This window comes from Clarias gariepinus, chromosome 7 (assembly GCF_024256425.1).
Source record: "Clarias gariepinus isolate MV-2021 ecotype Netherlands chromosome 7, CGAR_prim_01v2, whole genome shotgun sequence".
In the NCBI taxonomy this organism is placed as follows: domain Eukaryota; kingdom Metazoa; phylum Chordata; class Actinopteri; order Siluriformes; family Clariidae; genus Clarias; species Clarias gariepinus.
The window spans coordinates 30,130,325-30,150,905 of record NC_071106.1 but is presented as its reverse complement, the minus strand read 5'-3'; the positions used below and the strand labels follow the sequence as shown (position 1 = coordinate 30,150,905).

General features: G+C 39.9%; 1 protein-coding gene across 2 annotated transcripts in view; it reads right to left on the bottom strand.

Annotated features, from left to right (window-relative positions):
• pak1 (p21 protein (Cdc42/Rac)-activated kinase 1) overlaps positions 1 to 20,581 on the bottom strand; it is a 50,913-nt gene that overhangs the window by 22,755 nt on the left and 7,577 nt on the right. The window contains exon 1 of one of the 2 annotated variants that reach the window (XM_053500684.1): positions 14,315 to 14,333. The exons of the other annotated variant lie outside the window; for it this stretch is intronic. The gene's annotated coding sequence lies outside the window, so the exon portion shown is untranslated. Of the gene's footprint in view, positions 1 to 14,314; positions 14,334 to 20,581 lie in introns of those variants that run through there. 2 annotated transcript variants of the gene reach the window in all.

The window sequence follows — 20,581 nt, the reverse complement described above, 5'->3', positions numbered from 1 at the left end:
AGAAAAGATGATTGTAAAATGTAGTCAAGGTGCCAATGCACAACTACAGTGAAGGCAGCAGGAATCTTAAAAAGATGAGGGCACGCACGAACACACACACCTGTGCCGACAGCTGGTGACAGGACGTAAAGCGCACACACATACGTCCTCCTGCCTTAAATGTGTGTGTGTGTGTGTGTGTGTGTGTGTGTGTGTATGTGTGTGTGTGTGTGTGTGTGTATATGCAAGCCCCGAACTTAAGAATCCAGAGGCAAACACTTGCGCCTCTGTGAGAAAAGTCGACCCCCAAACGTCCCTGTCAACACAGACTCAAACACACACCGCTGCTAAAACACCCCGACAGGCTGCTCACACTGATGACAGCCCCGTACGCCCAGCAGACAAAAGAGACGACTCGCATTTCATACCCAACTGAGACTTTTAGCAGAGTCCTGTCATCACTAGGGCCATTTTAAAACACACACTCAAACACACAGCAGAAGGTAGCTATATGTTTAAGAAAAGCACACACAAACAACGTGACAATATAACAGGAAGTAAGTCATGAAATCTTTGTGCAAGTCCCTATAGCTTTGTTCATCGTCTCTCTCTGTCTCACACACGCACGCATGCACACAGGCCGCCGTGTCAGGTGCTTCGAGACAAAGAACAGGCTCTCGTTTGTTCTACCTACTGTACCTGTTACACATAAAATCCGCATCAGACTGAGATTAACACACACTTAAATTGGCCTTTGTGTGTGAGAGAGACACCACGCTCCAGACACTTCCTGAAAGCCAAAGCAGCAGGTAAAACACCCGGTGAGTGTGTGGTGATGAGAACACGCCCAGCGTACACAATTACAGTAACAGGTGGGGACTTGATATCAATCTCAACAGCATCTGGTTTTCGCTCTCTTTCCGTCTCTCCTCATTACGTCTACTATGTTTCAGTGTCTCTCAGTCCCAGTCAAGACGGCAGGACGTCTGTGTCCATCAGTATCGTACCTGAAGAAGGAACTGGCGTTAATAAGCGTGATTAGTCTGCGTGTCCGACAGAAGACGTGCACGTGTGTGTATGTGAGAGAGAGAGATCCAAGCTTGTCTCGTCTGCGGGTTCACAGCAAGCCGAGGAGGTCACTCTGAGTCATGCTCGTGTCTGCCCGACTTTCCCTGAATCACACACAGTGATGTCATTATACTGTTGATGCCAGAAATAGCACTTCCATACACAGCTCTCACACTCTCTCTCTCGCTAATCTCAACACTCTGTTGAGCTGTGATCTGAATTATGGTTAATGCTTCCAAATCCCCCCCCCCCCCCCAAAAAAAAATTGAATTAAATAAATGAATAAATAAATAAATAAGGTTTTCAAGTACTCGGATGTCACACAGGTTAATCTTCAGCTGGACCAATTTCCCGATCGCTAAACAGGAAATGATAAAAGTGCCTGTACACCGCATGAGTAACACTGTAAAGGTTTACAGAAAGAGCGTCTGTTTTTCATCAGATGCTCCGCACAGAGAAATTCGAGCCCCAAAAAAAAAAAGAAAAAAGTATGCATTTTAAATAAAAGCTACAAATACGGTATTTTTCTTATATGGTTCACCTCCATATTCAATTCAAACGTTTTTCAGTTGTGCTCAGACATGGCTTGCTGTACAGAGTGTTCACTTCAACTCAACGCAGCAGGCGAAGTCAAGGTGTGATTTTAACGCAGACGATCTATTAGATTCAATTCAGTGTTGGGGCCGTTGTGATTTTCCATTCAATTTGATTCGATAGGGTTAGGGTTAGAAAAAGGGATATTTTTTTCTGTAGTTAAAGAATTAAAACTTCTAAAAGTATATAATAAGCACTTAAATGCTGTGTTACTTGTAGCATTATTAATTGTTTAAATGCAGTTTCTTATACAAAGGGATAGTCGTCCTTTCCTAAAGAAGAAGCAGCAATACTGGCACAAAACCCGAATATTAGCAGAAGACGAAAGCTGTGCAAAATTTTTCCCGAAACCAGTTTATTTTGAGATCATTTAATGCTTGTAAAAATTAAAACAATAATAATAAAAATAAACAGTTTAAAATGAAGAATCATTTATTGACAATTTGATTCATCAAATCGATCAACTGAAGTTTAATTAAATTGCATAATGAATTAAATCGCACAGTGATTAAGTAAGTTTACAATTCCCAATCAAATCACAAATTAAAACTTCTAAAATTGATGAACTCCTTAAAAAGATACCACAGTGCCTGCACAAAATGCAAACTGCTTCCTTTTGATGTTTTGCAAGATCATCGCCACTAGTTCTATTTCTACGTTTATGTGTGGCGGGTACAACACTGCCACCTACTGGACTGGATCATGGTGCAGAAGATTGGCAAGATGTTTAAAATAAAAACTACACAGCATTTTAGAGTTCTAAGACAAATTAACATAAGTGCTATTGAATCATTAGCATTAGCAATGCCAAAAATCAATCTAAATCAAATTGACAGTCTTCCTATGTTTCAGCTGTAGAAAGCACTGGAGATGTGGGGGAAAAAAAAGAAAAAAAAACACATTGGTTATGCATCGTGATTCTTTTCTTTGGAAATTCATGTATCGCCACACTGACTCCAAAATCTACTTATTAAAATCCATTTTTAATTTATGTATGTTTGCATCTGAGGTGGCAAAATGTTGCTGTTCCTCTATTGTCCTACAGGTGGTGCTATTCACTATTCATACAGGATTAAAAATTATTATATTTTATAATACAATATTTACAATTTTCTTTAAAATTGTAACACAATCTGAGGGAATCAAAATCAAATCAGGATATATATATATATAAAATTGTGATACGTAATCGCAATAAAAATCAAATTGGTACATCAGTATCGTGATAATACCGTATCGGTTGATCTCTGGTGATTCAGATCCCTAAAAAAGCCCCTTATGACTCTCACTGTTGGTGACAGTCTCTCCGAATCAGGGGTTCTTAAGCCTTTTGACCAAATTACCCCACATAGATCTTTCTGCCAGCACAAGGTCATGACCCCGAGTTGGAAAGCCGTTTAACAATGAGTAGAACTCAAAGTTCTGGATGTAACCTTGTGCACTCGACTGTGTATACATACACAAACAAAATGAAATAGACAGACCAGGATGGATGGATGGAAGGATGGGTAGATGAACAGACTGATTTATAGATGGATGGATGGATGGATGGATGGATAGACAGCTGCTCCCTCGATGCTATTCTTATTTCTGACTTAAGCACATAAAAGACAGAGAGCAGTTCCAGGATGTCATTAACTGACCACACTGGGATGATGTTCCTTCACTCCACATGGCTTCTCTTCCCACATGGCTGAGTCAGACACAAACGCACACAGGCGCAGCACACACCCACACACACACACGTTAAAGCAAACACAAATCAGCAAGGAGAAAACGCAGGACTCGTAAAGACGCTGTTTAAAAGGCTTGTACGTGGTCATGGCGACTCGGTGGAAGTTTTATTGCTGTCAGGAAAAGACAGAGAGGGGCGCCACAGCTGATGTGTAATAAAATGTAACTGGACATGAAGCGGATAATTGTGCATTTTTATAAATGTGTTTGGTGCATCCACACACACACACAAACATGCATTCGTACATACATACATACAAAATCAAGGACATGATCTCTACTGGCTTCCTGGAAGAGGAATCAGCATGAGTTTAGCAAATAGCAGCATGTTACTGGAACTACTTGTAAATGCCAGAAGGTGCAGAGAGAGAGAGAGAGAGAGAGAGAGACGCAAAGAAACAGGTATAGAGAAATGGAGGAATAAAGCATCTGAAAGACAAGGTGATAAAGAGAGACATAAAAAGAGACAGGGTAAGAGGGAGACAAAGAGAGACAGAAAGGGAGGGGGTAACATGAAAGAGCCAGACAGAGAGAGAGAAAGAGAGAAAGAAAGCTAGTGTGAGAAAAAGAAATAGAGAAAGAAAGCATGAAAAGGAAAGGGACTCTTTAAAGACAGTTAAAAAAATGAGAGAGAGAGAGGAGGTGAGGGAGAAAGACAAAATGAGAGGGAGACGGAGACTGAAAGAAAGAGTGTGTGAGAAAGACAGAGGAAAAGAGCAATAATGAGAGGGAGACAGGGAGAGAAAAGACAGCGCAAGACAGAAAAGGGTGAATGTGTGAGAGAGAAACAGAAAGATGAAGGATGGAGAGAGAGAGATGGAAAATAGGGATTAAAGAGAAGTAGAGAAAGACAGAAGAAAACAGAGAGATGCCAGGAGAAAATAGAGCTTGAGAGGGAATGTGAGATGAAGAAAAACAAAGAGGACGGAATTAAAAAGAGTGTGACAAGCAGATGAAGAAAGACATACAGTATAGAGAGAGAGGAACCGAACTGAACTCAGAGAAGGGAAAGGGGAACAAAAAGAAAAGGACAGAGATGGAGAGACAGAGTGTGGCAGAATGAGAAAATGACATGAAGAGAGACAAAGAGAAGGTGAGGTGGAGACGCAGAGAGAAAGACAGAGAGAGAGAGAGAGAGAGAGAGAGAGAGAGAGAGAGAGAGAGACATGAAGAAAGACTCCTATAGAATGAGAATGGAGAAAGAGACAGATAGAGATGGACAAAGACAAAGAAATGGTTTGTATGCATGTGTGAAAGAGAGAGGTAGAGAGAGAGAGGTAGAGACAGGGGACAGTAAACGACATGAAGAGGATGAAGGAGATTCCAGCTACAAAATGGTTGCTGCAGTCTTCAGTGTAAAAAAAAAAAAAAAAAAGCCTGTCCTTATTTATCTGTTTTCTTGCAGGCTGCTTACTGGTACCCTAAATCAGGAGGTTACTCTCTCTCTCTCTCTCTCTCTCTCTCTCACACACACACAGACATAAACATGCATGTCCTGCAGACACAACAACCACTCCCCATGCTCATGTTCAAAGGAGGAACGCTGGTGTCTAATGCACGGCGTGATGGAGAAGACAGCGAGACACCGCTGTGTAATTATTCACAAGGGAACGACTCCCTACAAGCATCCTCCTGTTCCACGTGTGTGCGTGCGTGTGTGTGTTCGTATTTAGACATTTCCGTCCATCTGTAGTAATTATGCTGTACAAGACAAAACCAAAGAAGAAGCAAAGTATAAAAGATGACGAAGGAACATGCACACGGAGGAAGAAACAGACCTGAGACGAACGTGGAACGACAGGATTGTCGAATAACAGGACCACGTGTCGGACACTTTATTAGGAACATTACAACCTGAATGGTAAAAATAGTAATCGTAAAAATCCACTTCACCTAGAACATCAGAATGAGAAAGAAGCCATCATGGTGGCCGTCCATTTGTTCGTTCAAAAGCCTACTGATCTCTTGGAGGGTTTTTTTTTTTGGTTTCTTCCAGCACAACCTTCTCCTACTAAGGTAACCTGTTCCGGTAACTACAGTAAGCACTCTTTACAACCGTGAGCAGCAGAAAAGCATCTCAGAACATCCTGCTGAACCATGATTAAAAAAAATAATAATAATAATTTTGTGTGTGTAGTTGCAATAACGAAGATATTTTCATGGTCGTTTACGTGTACTTTGGTTAGAAGAATGTCAAGTAGTTTGTTGTATTGTTTCTTGAGTGAGAATTTTGATGAGTTACTTGTAGGGAATTGTTGGCCTGTATAAAGAAAAGAAAGCAACTAAGGAGATTTTAAATTACTTGAACTGCCTGATGATCAGAGATTACTTAAACACTTGGGGAAGTCGCATCATATAAAATGCACAGTAAACATCATAACTACAGTATGTTTAATAGTGAAAGTAACAGCATTTCCATACACACAATACAATGAGAAATCACAGGATTGGGACTAAACAGCTGCGTCCATACCAAAACCACTTGTTAGTGAGTATAATCAGAAAAAATGGTTTCATTTGCTATAAAGTATAAAGATGGGACTATTGGATTAGCATAAAGCAATGAAAAAAGGTCATGTGGTCAGATGAGTCCAGACAGACCCTAACCCAGAGTGTTGGGCGTGTCAGGGTACGAAGGAAAACGTGTGAAGAACCCAACAGGCATGGTGGTCACTGTACAGACCTCTGGAGGCGGTGTTATGATCTGAGGTTGCTTCAACTGGTCAGGTCTAGGCTCAGCGGTGATATATGCGGCAAAAAATGAAGTCAGCTGACGACCTGAACGTACTGAATGAGGGCAGCACATTAATGGTGTCTGATAGCACAGACATATTCCAGGACTCAAATTGTGAAAGAGTGGTTGAGGAATCATTTTCACACATGAACTGGACACCAGATTGTGTAATCAAAGATAAAAGCGAGTGAACTACTGTACATGATTAAAGCCCCGTTTACACTGCAGGTCTCGATGCCCAATTCTAATTTTGTTGCCTATATCTGATTCTGTTTACACGTTCTTGCGCTGCACACTAGCCAAGATGGATAAAGGCAAAATATGCTTGATGCTAGTTCTGCGATATATGCAAAGTTCGCGAAACGTCACCGTGGTTTTGAAACGGAGGAGGAGGAGGAAAAAAACGCCATAATTGCAGCCTGTGCATAAGCTTCATTCACCAAATACTGATTTTTTTTAATGTAATTTAGCTTAAATACGCATTAACACAAGGCGGGGGGCTTTTTCCTCTTCCATTTTACCTGCGATGTTATCATTCCACACGCGCTTCCACTAGAGAATAACATTACGTCATTAAACCGCGAAGAAGTCACATTTTTAATGATGTACAGAACGCAATGCCTCAGGAAATCCGATCCTTCTGTTTACACAACAATCACATTAGCACATATCTGATTTATTTCCACATATGAAGGAGGCCTGAAACCGATCTCGAAATATCGGAATGCATGAGTATACATATCCTGTTTACATGGACAAAAATATGGGCCAAGAATTGGATCACATTTAACTGACAGTGTAAACGTAGCTTAAGTTTCAGATTTTTTTTTTTTCAGTCGAAATCATTTCAGCTCATTATTATGAAGCATGCAGATCCTACTGAAAGCCACGAGAGGTAGTACTTGTACATCATGCTCTGCACGTGAGAAGAACAGCTTGGGGAAGCTCAGTGGTTAATATTCTGCACTAATGCCTGGAAAATTGAGTGTTTAAATCCCAGACCATTTTGACCCCAAATAATTGTTCATGCTCAAAGCTTCAGTCCTGAAGGTAAATCTGTAGGGAATACATGTCCTGCTGTTCATTCGTGGCCAAAATAACCAATTGGTTTTCATAAGGGCTAAACAAGCACTTATATCTTGCGGCAGTGCATCAAGCTGCTCAAGCATTGAGTACGAACAAAATACACACAATTAAACAAGACTAAATACACATCATTTACTGATTAAATGCATGTATTCCTTCCTCATTTGCAGCAAGTTAACTTAAAATCCTTGTGTGTTGCTCGTCTCGCCCACACGTTCGCTAACAATAACTTTCCTGCTTGTCACCCTAGCTCGACGGCTCGTGCTGAAAATAAAAAGCCATCTCTCACCGCTCGATATCAGTGTGAACACAGGCTAACTGCTCGGCTATATTATACTTATTCTAAACTAAATACATGTGCATGGCCCTACTTGATAATAACTCAGCTCCAGCTCAGACATTTTTATTCTTACATTATTATTATTGTCTAACAATAATAATAATAATAGATTATTATTGTCTAACAATAATAATCTCTTCTCTCATAAGTGTGTATGCTTTTGCATGAAGGATACTCCGCCTTACACACATGCACGCACAGTTCATTACACCATGTCCCTCAGTCCATTCATAAGTTATCAATTACAGCCTCTAAGGATCTCTATGAAATAAAACACACACACACACACACACACACAGGAAAGAGACTTGCGTCTGCGTTTTCCTTTGTGATGATACAGTATGACCATAACAGTGTATGGGTGTGTGTGGGTGTGTGTATCTAGGGGTGCGTGTCCCAGGAGTCCTGTGGACACCATGCCCATAGCCCCAGTAGAGCAGATGGCACTAAAACCGGCACTGCCAATTTACATGTAAATAGAGAGAGAGAGAGAGAGAGAGAGAGAGAGAGAGAGAGCGAGAGAGAGAGAGAGAGACAGAGAGATATGGAGGGTGAGAAAGTGTACACAGCCGGGTGGGGGTGCGCCGGATGCTCTCCCTCTCTTCCACTCCTGGGTCTAATAACGATATAATGCCAACCTTGTAGCATCCGCAAACTGAGACACGGTCGATCGATGGAGGAAGAAGAGGAAGAGGAGGAAAGGTAGAAAATAACGAGGGGGGAGAAAAGATGAGAGAACCGCTTGAGCGAAATGGGAGTCGTGAGAATAAAACGCGGACAGACCGATAGTTTGGAAAGTGCATGATAAAATATATCACGAAGATATAGACAAAAAAACTAATTTTAATGGGACAAAGGAGCAGTGAGGACGATGGAGTGCAGGTCACATGGTACCATAAAAAATGGTTTAAATAAAATAAAAAAAATTTTAAAAAAAAGAGTCTTCCCCCTTTTTTGCTGTCTTTTTATCATGTGCTGAAAGTGTGTGCGGTTAGCATAACATTCTCACAAAACTGAAAAAGAGTCAAAGATAGAGGAGGGGGTTAAAAAAAGAATCATTCATTTTCCTACCCAAGATAGAAGCAGATGATGCTTTAAAAAAAATAAAATAAAAAAGAGCTAATTTTTCTGCGTTAGCTACATTAGCAGCAAGAGTGGGAGTGCATGAGTCAGCGGAAAGCGCTCCGCTAACCAGTGCACTGCTGCTGGGGCAGGCCAGATGGACAACACACACCCAGCCAAGCCCGGTCAACACACACACACACAATGCTGAGCTCGTGATAAGATAATGTGAAGCAGCTCATGCTTTAGCTACTCTAAAAAAGGACCAAGATACCTAAATCCAATACACACACACACGGATACAAACAAAAGTGTATGTTTGCTTGCCAATCTTAAATTTTTCCATCATTAGAATGTTCAAAATTCGTATTACATGACATAATATTTCACAGTGCAGAGTCTTTATATACAGAGCTATAGAAAATGCCCCTTTATATAGGCTACGAAACCTATAAAAAATCCTATACATGACCAATGTTTCTTTGTATACACAGACACGCACACAAGACACACGCCTCTATTCACTTGTGATAAATTAGTATTTACGCATCTGGCGTTATGGATATAATTGCTTAATTAGGTTTATTTCGGGACAGCCTGGAGTCATGGCATATCATGACTACAATTACGCCTACTATCACAGAACAACGCTGACTTTTCCAGCAGAATTAAATTGACAAATTACAATTTTACAATCCTAAGATCATCACCTCACAAAGACAATGGCACAAGATTCGCTCCTGTGGTGATTCACCAGTCGCCACACTGACTCCAAAATCGACTTTAACATTTATAATACAGTAGAGATGATATAATAGAAATAGAGATAAATAGCCTCAGATATAAACGATTCTGTATCGAGTGCCCAAGCTTCAGAGTGGCGCAACAGAAACAATTTTTTTTTTTGGCATCACGTTATCGAAAATTGAGCATGTTAAAAGCTGCTGTTTCTCTGAGGACTTGACCGTTCGATAGTTCAGGACTGGAACTTTTATGCAAGTCAACCTGAGTTTTCAATAACTAACTGGACTCCATATTAACATCAATTAACATCAACTGTTATGTTGAACTGCCTACTACCATCTCAGGGAGTTTTTTCCACGTGAGACGCCGGATATACCGGCACGCTCAACCCGCATGCTCACTGTCAAGTTCAGCTTTTAGATTTTGGAGCAATTTGAGATGGTAAATTGTTTGAGTTTGTTTATAATCCCACTGGTAGCACGCACACAGAGCTATTGCAAATTAGATGTCCTTACTCTTGCCCCCCCATCCAACCTCCAGTCCAGTAGGTGGCAGTATTACATAACATGCCGTGAAACTTTAAAGAAGACAAATTTTCCTCCTACTGTCTAACAACTGTCAGTAGATTCTCACTATGCTAACTTCCTGTGAGTTTAAATGTCACGCATGTGCAATATTACCTCGCCATATTGTACTACATCCTGACCTTGACTGTGGATTTTTGCTAACCAAGAAAGCAGTAAATCAAAATTAGGTCAACGATACCTATAACCTGAACTGTGAGTTTTGTGATAGTCAATAAATATTGTTAATATATTGTTTGTTCAATAAATATTGATGGCTTGCTCATTGTTAGTTCAATAAATATTGTTTATTTATACCTCATTCTGCTCTGTATTGGTCTCCTTGTTCACAGATGGATGGAGCAAGCTGTTTTATAGGACGGAGGTATTGTAGTACTGGGGTGTCGTGTTACTGTGAGTCAGTAGAAAATGGCTCTATGAATAAGCAGAAGGACCCACTTGCAGAATTGTGCTTAGGGCCCCAAAAAGGTTAGACCTGCATATGGTTTGTTGTATTCTGAAATAATACGCTACTAACCTTTGACCTTCTAACCTAACCTAAGATGTTACCATTTTGAATGAATAAACCACAATTTTGAGCAATAACACCAACGTTATACCATAAAATTAGGTTCTCTCATTATCTCAAAATTCTCACTTATCCCAAAAGTGTGGCATATTATCTAAAGATTTGATTTTTATTTTCAAATCTTGACTCATTTTGACTGCTTATTATTTTTGAAATTATGGTATATTATCTCAAAATTGTATCTTGTGTTACATTTTCTTGAAATTCAGACTTCCCAACATTGTGGATTATATCTAAATTGCATCTTATTATCTTCAAATTGAAATCCTTTCTTGTGGCTCATTATCTTGAAATTCAGACTTCTTATCTCAAGATTGTAATTTATTATCTCAAAATTGTGGCTCATTACAGTATTTTAAAATTCTCTCTGATCTCAAAAGTGTAGCATAGTATCTAAAAATTTTAACTCATTTGTAAATTCTGTCTTTTTTTTATCAAACTTGGGGAATATTATTTCCAACTTGAGATTTATTACCACACGATTGTGGGTTACTGTTTCAAAATTGTGGCTTATTATGTCAAAACTGTGGCTTCTCAAAACTGTTTTATGCCTCTATCTTAAAATTTGAAACTCTGATCGCTCAAGTGTGGCTTCTTATCTCCAAGTGGTGACTTCACATAATTGTTTCTTGTTTCTCATTATCCTAAAATTCAGACTTCTCTCAAAATTGTGGCTTATTATCTCACAATTCCACTTATTCCAATTATTCTGACTTCTTATCGCAAAAGTGGGGTCTCATTACTTGTACATTGTGGTGTATTATCCCAAATTTGTGGTTTATTATCTCAAACTTGTGTCTTCTATCTCATTATCTTGAAATTCAAACATCATCTCAAAATTGTGGTTTATCAAATTCTGACTTATCTTAGTCTCTCTCAAAATTACGGCTGGATATTAAAAAATAATAAACTGTCATCTCCGTGGCTTTGTTTTTTCAGAAATCTCAGAATTATGACAATGTCAAATCTGTCAGTTTCTGCTGCCCAAAAAAGTAAAGAAAGGGTCTCAAAAGTTGCTTGCATTATAGACCAGCTCATGTCGAAACTATAAAAACATACAAGTTGCTGATAAAACATGGACAAGGTGGAAGCAGGGAATGGAGTTTTGAGAGCTTCTAAAAGAAGATCCATATCCATTGCAGGTGCATTGGTGTAGCTGAGAGAGATGACTAAAATCCAAGGCAGATCTCTAGCTCGTGCATAATCTATGAGACACTCTATGCGGGTGAGCATGGAACCCCTGGTGCTTGGTTGGTCTAAGTAACCAACTGAGAAGTCTCTAAGGAGACTGAGTGAGCATGAAGTAGGTTGTTCTTTGTCTTGATGGTAGGAGACTTTTTCAAGGGCCCTAGAGTAAGAGGGGGGATGGGTCGGGCAGCTGAGGAGATGATGGGATGATGGAGAAAAGAAGCAAAGAGCGACAGATGTAGTTTCTTTCATCCTCGAGGCACCACAGAGATGTCGAGCGCATTGATCTCGCAGTGCCAGTCTCATCCTTGAACTTCCAGTAAACCCTCTTTACCGAGATTCCTTTCATTAGGTAAAAAATTTCAAAGATGGCAATAGCAGGAATATCTCAGAAAAGCCTAATTTAAAAAGGGGGTCTTCTTATTAGCCTTATTATGACCTAAAAGAACTACTTTATTACTTATTTTACTTATGAACTAAAAGTACCTTAAAATACTATGAGGTATAAGCGATTAAATCACCTGTAACAGTAATTTTTGTTTAAAAACCTGAGCTACAAGAATAAATAAAGCTAAACATTCTGTACGTAAATGATGCTAACAGACAGTACCAAACTACTGCGGTCAACCCAAACTGCATCAAATTAATTCAATCTCTGGTTACATTATTGATCTGATTTTCAGTGAACCGAAACCAGGTCTAGTATTCCTTAAACGTTTTAGGCCATGTGGGGGAAAAAGGGGAAAATCAGTTGAACATGTACACCAGTGGGAGGTTTTGGAGCAATCGCGTGTCATTCGCTCAATCGATAATATTCACACTCCTTGATCAATACTGTTCATCCTCATAAAACTCCAACTCCTTTCTACCAAAAGTTGTGTGAAATGAGTCACGGATCCTCCCCATGTCCCTCACATTCCTCCATCTCTCACTCATCCCCCTCTTGTGCCGATGTCAGAAAGGACCAGAACCTCATTTCCTCCACGGATAAATAAATCCGTCAGAGATTCATGACTCACCGCTGACTCCAGGTCCATCTTGACATAAAACTACACACATTCTCATCTAAAGTGTATGTAATGGAAATACGGTGTTGCATTGTTTTTGCTTTGATATACATTTTGAAGATGTCAATAACAAAGGGTGAAATGAAAGCAAATAGTGTGTGGTTAGGAAATATGTGGCAGCGATGTCAAGATTGCATATCTGACCCTCATGTTCACAACTCAGTTAGCCCCCTCTGTCTTGTTGCAACATTCTTCACGTTTCTGGGAAGGCTTTCCACTAGGTTATTGGAGCGTGTCAGCAGGGATTTGGGCCCATTCAGCCATAAGCGCATTAGTGAGGGAGGGTGAAAGGTCTGACACACTGTTGGTGCTTCAATTGATCCCAATGCATCAGGTGATCGGGTGGGTTGCGGTCAGGGTGCTTGTGTAGGCCAGTCAGGTTCTACCACGCCAACCTTGGCAGCAGCTATGTCTTTATGCTTAGTTTTGCACAAGCTCATTAGTTTCGGCAAAGGGAGATTTGAATGTTTCAACAAAATGGTGTTTAGGAAAGGAATAATGGAGACTTTACCCCTCGAATGAGCTATTAGCAAGTAAAGATGGGGGAAAAGGGGGGGGAATGATTATGTATTACGATTCCTACTGTACATGTAATGATTCATGTATCGTCACACTGTTTTTTTTTATTTATACAGTATTATTCAAGCAGCACAGGATCTTTTGTGGTAGGAGCAAACCATTTGATAACTGTAACAAAAGCAGAAAAGAAAAAAATTTATATTGAATTAGTGCATTTATAAAATCGCGATACAAATCAAAACGGTGCCTGGATATCATGATAATATCGGCTGAGGTGCTTCCTGGTGACTCCTGTACCCATTAACAAGCATCCTAGGAGCCTGGCTAAGGTGAACGTTAGATTACAGTTGGGTTGTCAAGGTTACCACTACATGCAAAATCAAAATCCGTTTATATGCTGTTGTTTTTTTTATGAGTAAAATGCTTATTAATTATCTGCAATAATTCATTAACCTCTCTAGTCTAGACAGTCCAATTGGCTAGAATAACACTGAAACAAAGAGAGATCCTTTAGAGGTGTTCCAATCCCGCCTTATGTAGCTGCATTCTTATTCAGGAGACAATGATGAACAAGATCATGAAATGGAAATAATATTTGCGTTTCTGCTTTTTTCTTTCTAATTAAGCGGGACAGATACGTATCACGTCACCGAACGCTAAAACCACATGGGACGAACATGCACAGAAAGAATGCATTTTATCCCACAAGCCAAACGATCAGATGTTTACATGGCTAATATTTTCCTACTGAACAGATTATGAAAGGTTAACACCATCCATCTCGCTCTGACTGAAAAGAAATTCTTTCCGATCGTGCCGGATCAGGCCGGTCTGTCCTGATTTATGATGTTACATAATGCATTAGTGCTGACTAGAACATTAGTCCTATTATTAATTATCTGGATCTGGGTTATGTCAGAAACCCTTGCACACGTTTAGAGCAGTAGATTGGGTTGGATAATGCATAATCCAGTCCCATAATCAATCCAATGTTTCGTTCCTTCTGATGCAAAAATGCAGAATTCAACTGATCGATCTGGTTCCCACCTGGCATCCTGCATGAATCTCCCGTTACCACTTGTGATGGGATTGCATGCATGCTTTTTCCGCTGGTGAAAGCCCATCACGAGCATTTATCACGTCGATGTTCTGCTGCGTTCATTTACAGACAGGACTGTCGTATCTTTTTTTATAGCTGCTTCTTAATGAGTGGAGTGAAAGGTACAGCTCAGCAGGCATGAGGAATCTGTAAATCAGCATCGGCTACCATCCTGGCACACCCACATCGAGAGAGAGAGAGAGAGAGAGAGAGAGAGATGGAGCGAAAGCGAGAGCGCACACGCACACAAATAAACCTTTCAGCCCTTATCAAAGGCACTAAAACGGACATTATTTTGGCTCCGTTTGACTTTATTACTTTACCTCCGAGCTGTTACTGCTGCATCGGATTTAACCTAGTTCAGGTTGGAGAATAAAGAGAAAAAGACGTATGCTTGTACACGTTCCTGCTTCACACTTCTATTCCGGTATTCAAACCTTCCAAAAAATATCCACAACACTACAGCAGGCGTATATGACCTCATCTCTAAAGCGCCCATCCTCCTACTTGAGATGCTTGAGGTTTTTTTTTTTTTCTTCTTAAAGAAAAATCTTTGGGATACAGCTTTATCTCAGTTGTACAAGCAGAATACTCCGGATAAACTGGGGGGGGAAAAAAGCGAGAGGGAGAGAAAGAACAACATGCACAGCCTGTATTGGAAAAGGCCTTTCTATTATTCATTAAGAGCCGGTTGGGCTCCTGCCCAAATACCCCCAATGCATACTAACCCTTTAACCCTCTACCAGGTATAGACCGAGAGCAAGAGATGGAGAGCTGGAGATAAAGGCTGAAAGCTGCAACTGAATGTTTGCTCGCGAGTCTGAACAAAAGAAAGCTAAAAAAGGAAAAAAGAAGCAAGCACACGCAGATGTTTGATGAGGCCTTTGAAAAGAGCAGAACTGTAATAAAACGACTGCCATGAATTGAGGGTGTGGAGCATCCTGGTCATAATAACAGGCCTGGATATTCAACACCTGAACATTAATCTCAACACTCCTGACCTCATGTTACTGCTCACAGAGAGAGAGAAAATATAATTTTCAAAAACATATTCCCGTGTGTGGTCGGACAATCCCTGAAAAACAGGAATACACACAGAGTGTATGAGAGATAGAGAGAGAGAGAAGCCTTAAGGGCTTGAGACCGCCAAGGAAAACATTTCCAGGGATCCAACAATGCAGCAGGGCTGCGCCGCAATACTTAAGAGGATAGGCATGTGTAAAAGTATGTCTCTCTCTCTATGGGGATCTAAAACAACAAGAGAACACGACTGAGGAAAATCTGCAGGGAATTCTGTTGGGCAGAATACCTGATCTGGTATGGACAAACCACATCCTTCTTAAAGCCCTGACCTTACTCCAAGGCATTTCCACATTTTTGGCCATTAAAGGAGTTCCTGGGAGGCCGGCGTTTCTTGTCTGATCTTGGCTTAGGTGTATTAAGAAATAGTAACCAAGGTAACACTAAGTGCATTAGTGTAGCAGAGGATTATACAATATAGAGAAAAAAATTTGTTCTTATTCTCATAACTGTGTTGTTATTTTTCACAATCAAAACTCCTGTTTGACTTGAGCGCCCCTTGTATTTTAAATAGCACCCAAAATCCCAAAAAGCTGGATGTCTGAGAGTAAAATCCGAAACCTGCCGCCTTCCATCAGTGCTTCGGTGCGGCACAGGCGTTTCAGCAGTGACTCGTGTTTCCAGCAGCCGGTTATTCTCTTCTTCTCTGATGTAACTCGATCACGACTTAATGCTGGTACACGAGACACGTATGGAGATCCCTCATCGCTTTTTCAGTTTCCTGTAATGCCGTCAGGTGGCGTTATGAACAGCAGGTGTCTAAAGTGATAAAACTGCTGTAGCACTGGCGAATATCAGGTTTCATACCACCATGTTGCTGGATTTTCGGTGATTGGACAAGCTGGGCAAAAAGGGACCAGAAACAGGAAGTACGTTATCATGGACATTTCACATTTTTAAAGTAACCATAAGAGGATACGATTCCTAATTGAAAAAATATAATCCTTAACAAACTGCTGTAAAATCTAAGCCATGAAACTAAGTTTTCTTTTGTTTAGTTGGAAGTAAGTGAAACATCGCACCATGCGGTTGTTGATTAATATCCTCCGACAGAACACAAGGCCATGTTGTGTGTGTACTGTCGTACTAATTATGTAACTGTTACACAACTGAGCAGACTCTAAGAGGCCGATTTGCCTCCTTATGTTATAATAAGGATCTAACAGTAATGACAGCCTGAGTAAGTGATTACACACTGCACAATACACACACCCTCAACCCTGTGTGTGCAGTAAACTTAATAGGAGGTAGAGTGTGTGCGAGTATGCTGAGTGACCTCCCTGCAGGACCACTCCCTCTCAGCTGAGATTTATTTACAATCTCTCGCTCTCTCTCTTGCAAAAAACACACACACAAATCAGCAGCTGTGACTTAAATCAGAAATCAGAAACACTTAAAAGAATTTACATCACTCATGCACACATTTACATGTCCACATTTCAGTGTCAATGTCCTTCTTGTGCACCGAGTGGAAACACACCTGACCAGCTATAGTACATGCACTTAAATATCATGTGCACAGATGATAACAGCTCAGGTTTTTTTTCTCAGAGCAGCTCTAATCTGACCAAAGAGAAGCACAACAATTAGACAAAAACATAACCTGAAGACGAAGAATAAGCTGACAGTGAAAAACAAGACAGACAAAGACATAAAAAAATAAAACAGAGAAAGAAGAAAAAGGCAAAAAAAGACGAAGAACAATAAGATGGAAAATAAAATAAAAAAGAGGACAGAGGAACAGGACAAAGATGAAACACAAGAAGACAAAGAAGAAGACGAAGACAAACAGGAATAAGATGACAACAGATAAAGACAAAGATAAAGAAGAACAAAGATAAAAGAAGATAAATTAAAAGAAAAAAAAAGGAATCTAAAAACAAAGAGGGGTTGATACAAAGATAAAAACTGGCAAGACGATGCCGATGAGGGACTATTCAGTGAAGAACAAGACAATGAGAACAAACAAGGCCGGAACAAAGACGAATAAGACGATGCCAAGGAAAAACAAAGATATAGGACAAGAAAATAAGATGAAAAAGGTCCAAGTAAGTCAAATACTAATAAGAACAAGACCAATAAGAAAGAGAAGTAGAAGAAACTACATTTAAAAAAGATGGCAAAGAAGAAGAATGAAACTATAATGAATAAATCAAAGACAAAAAAAGATCAAAATTAAGAACAGAAGAGGACAAATTGAAAAGACAACAATAGAGACAAGAATAATGAAAACAAAGGAATTAATAATAAGACAGATGACTGACAAGAATAAGACAAAAGACAAAAAAAGACAAATGGAAAGATGAAGACAAAGAAGGAAAAAAGAAATAAGATATTAAAGTATAAGACATAAACAAACAAAACGCTTAAAACAGGCTTACTTGATATAATGTATATGCACCCGCACACACACACACACACACACACACACGTGCTGCAAACATGAAGGGAATCCCTGGCACAGCTGCCTCCATCCACCAGCTGTCTGACTCCGCCCACTAAAAGCTCAGCATGCTGAGGTACCCATCACCACGGCGACGCTCTAAATAATGCAGACTGCTGAGCATGCTGGGAAATTACAGAGTGAGCAGCAGTGCTGTGGGGGAAATCTGGAGTTTCGGCTTTGGATACGCACAATAGGCGGTGTTGCTGTAGACACACAGACACACGTGTGCGCGCGCACACACACACACACACATCTTACTGGAACTGGGATACAGTCTGTAAAGCCTTGAAACCCATCAGCTTACCACTCGTGTTAACAGAACCGGGTCTTTACCGGTGGAAATGGCGCCACACTCCCACGTCAAAAGACGATTGTCTTTCAAGAGCAAATCCTCGATTCTTTTTACACCACCACAACATGTGAACAATGGTTCATCACTCCGCCAGAAGCAGACATGCAAAATTTCCCATCAGTCACTGGGCCTCAATGGAGCATGGGAGAAAGAAAAAAAATTATATAAAAAAAATAGGAATTGAAAAGGAATTATTTATCATTAATGTTAAACTTCATCATACAACTCAAAAAGAACTTATCATCATATTGTAATCTAATAAAAAATATATTTAACCAATAAATCATTATTGTTGCATAGGCTAATAATATAATTTTTTTTTAACAATTTCTTTACATCGCATAAATTAAACAAATAAGTTGTTTATGAAATGTTAAACACATTTCAATAGTATACGTTTTGTAATTGTTTACATCTTTAATACTTAATTTTATTCATTTAGTCGTATATTACTTATGCTGTACATGGTCGCGGGGGCCTGAAGCCAATCACAGGGTGCTCCGAATAGACGGATTTAATCGAGGTTCCCCAAAAGTTCCCCAAATTGATGCTGTAACAGGAATCAGGAAGTAGGGATCACACTTTAAAGAACACTGTGAAACAGAACGCAGCCATGGTTACAGTTTAGCACAAACTAAAGCCCCGTTTACACTGCAGGTCTCGATGCCCAATTCTGATTTGTTGCCTATATCTGATTTTTTTCTGACCGTCTGTTTACATGTTCTTTTAAATATGACCCATATCCGATTCAAGTGTTTACACTTGCCATACCATCTGAAACATCGCGCATACTTAAAGGGAGGTTCTTGCGCTACACACAAGCCAAGATGGACAAAGGCGAAATATGCTTGATGCTAGTTCTTAATGTTATTTTTAGCGTAAATAAGCATTAACACAAGGCGGGGGGCTTTTTTCTCTTCCATGTCACCTGCGATGTCATCATTCCACACGCGCTTCCACCGGAGAATAACATTACCTCATTAAACCGCAAAGAAGTCGCAGTTTTAATGCCTCAGAAAATCCGATCTGTTTTATATCTGATTTATTTCCACATATGAAGGAGGCCTGAAACCGATCTTGAAATATCGGAATGCATGCGTTTTTTTTCCTGTTTACATGGACATCACATATGAGCGAAAAATCGGAATTGGGTCACATTTAACTGACCGTGTAAACGTAGCTTAAATTATCAAAAATCATCTGCCAACAAAAAAAAGACATTTTCCGCTTGCAATTTTAATAACATCTAATTTGAAATAAGATTAATCATCTTATATATGGTTTATTGTAATCTTATTTTAGGAACTTATAGATAGGTTTTGCTAAATTTTAGAATATTTCACTCGCTAAGATGCTTTTCTTTCTTTTTTCCTGAACGTACTGATTCCTCGTCCACTCAGTCTGCTTCATTCTGCTGAAGCTCTTGTCCAGTAAACAGAATCACAGCATCGCCTTGTCCAAGATGGACACATGCAACGCTGCCATTCTTGACAAGACAGCTGTCCTTACAAATTGGACCGAGTTCGTCTTAGCAGCACCAACACTGCCAGGGAAAATTCGAAAGCTTCCGCTCTAGCGTTTCGTGTCTACAATAACAATGTTGTGCTTGCTAAATATCATAATCCAGCTAATAATAAATGACCGGCACATGATTAACTCACAACGGCCAAGCCTGCTTAGAATACCGAGTCCGGGCCAACAAAAACACATGCCCTTGGGTCTAAACGAGACCAAAAGAATATAAATCTGTTCCGTTAAAGCAAGCATGTCTAGCATGCTTATTTTCTGAAGCAGTTATATTTACCAGGACTATCGGATATTAACAACCGCGTTTAAATGGATAATATTAATCAGATTGAAATCATCCTGTTTACGTGTACAGTGATCTGATAAGATGTGCACTTAACCACACTAATCTTTTTAATCGGAGTGTGTAAATGCTTTTGACAGAATGTGGTCCTGCCCGCTGTGAAGCGTTTTGTCTACCATATATTCAGGGCGGGCCACGGAACAGTAGCCCGCCTCTGCCGATAGTATGACAAGATGAACGAGCAAGTGGATGCTTACTGTTCCTCCAAAGAGGGTGACACCGGTATTGTAGGTAGGCTACTTGTCCATGGCCCACCCTGTATAGCAAAAGAATAAAAAGGAAGAATTCTTTGCCAACTTCGAGGTTAGCTTAGGCTTAAATCCTGCCTTCTGAGATATGATTGGTTACAAGAACTTACTCTCAGCAACACTTCCTTCACAGAAACTCATCATGACATCTAATGTTAACCCAACGTAGGACAAACATGCTCAAAAAGATTCTATTTGCTAAAACACAAGACAGCCTTC